Genomic DNA, 849 nt, shown 5'->3' with positions numbered 1-849 from the left:
CTTAGCGGCCTCATTTCCCACAGAGCGAACCAGAGACTGGTTTCTGGATAAGTGTGGATTGCAAGGATTTCTGGGGTAGAGCTTCTCTTTTCTGTGTTGAATACAACAAAAGAAAAGTCAATCTACACCGTTGTCATTGCAACCAAGTATTCCCTAACCTGTCTTTATGGACACAGGCTGGGTGGTTTGTGGCCTAAAGATGGGCTGACTCAGTTTCCTCCAGCCCTTGGAAGGCAAGTAGGTGGAGAGGAGGGAGGATACTTTGCTTAGGAAGTTAGAAGTCCAAAGTGAAGGTGTTATCACGGCTGTGCTCCCCACAAACCCTTGGAGAGTCCTCTCTGCCTTGTGTGAGCTTCTGGTGGAGTCCCGTGGCTTGAGGCAGTGCCGCTTTATTCTGCTCCTCTGTCTTCCTATGTCTTTCTAACTGTGTCCTTTGTCTACACGAGGTTGTTTTCTTTGTAAGGGCACTGTGGTTCTATTCAATAAGTGGTCTACTGCACTTTATTTAGTGTGACATCATTTTAACCAGCTACATTCACAAGAACTCTTTCCAAATATCATCACATTGTGGGCCATTGGAGATTAGACTTTCAGTGTAATTTCTTTTTGGAGGGTGAGCAATATAACTTGTAGGAGGTCATAGATACTTTTGAGTAATTTATACTCATGTTTATTCATAGTCACATTAGGAAGAAATACTATTACAATATTTGTGTCTTTAACCAATCATATGGCTATTGCTGGTATTCAACTTTAAGAACATTTTTTATTAACATATGTTAATTACACAAAATGGGTTTTATTATGTGATTTTTGTATTGTTCATATAATACACTGCTTACCCCACCC

This window comes from Mastomys coucha, unplaced genomic scaffold, assembly GCF_008632895.1.
Source record: "Mastomys coucha isolate ucsf_1 unplaced genomic scaffold, UCSF_Mcou_1 pScaffold6, whole genome shotgun sequence".
Lineage (NCBI taxonomy): Eukaryota > Metazoa > Chordata > Mammalia > Rodentia > Muridae > Mastomys > Mastomys coucha.
Note: the sequence above shows the minus strand (reverse complement) of the source record.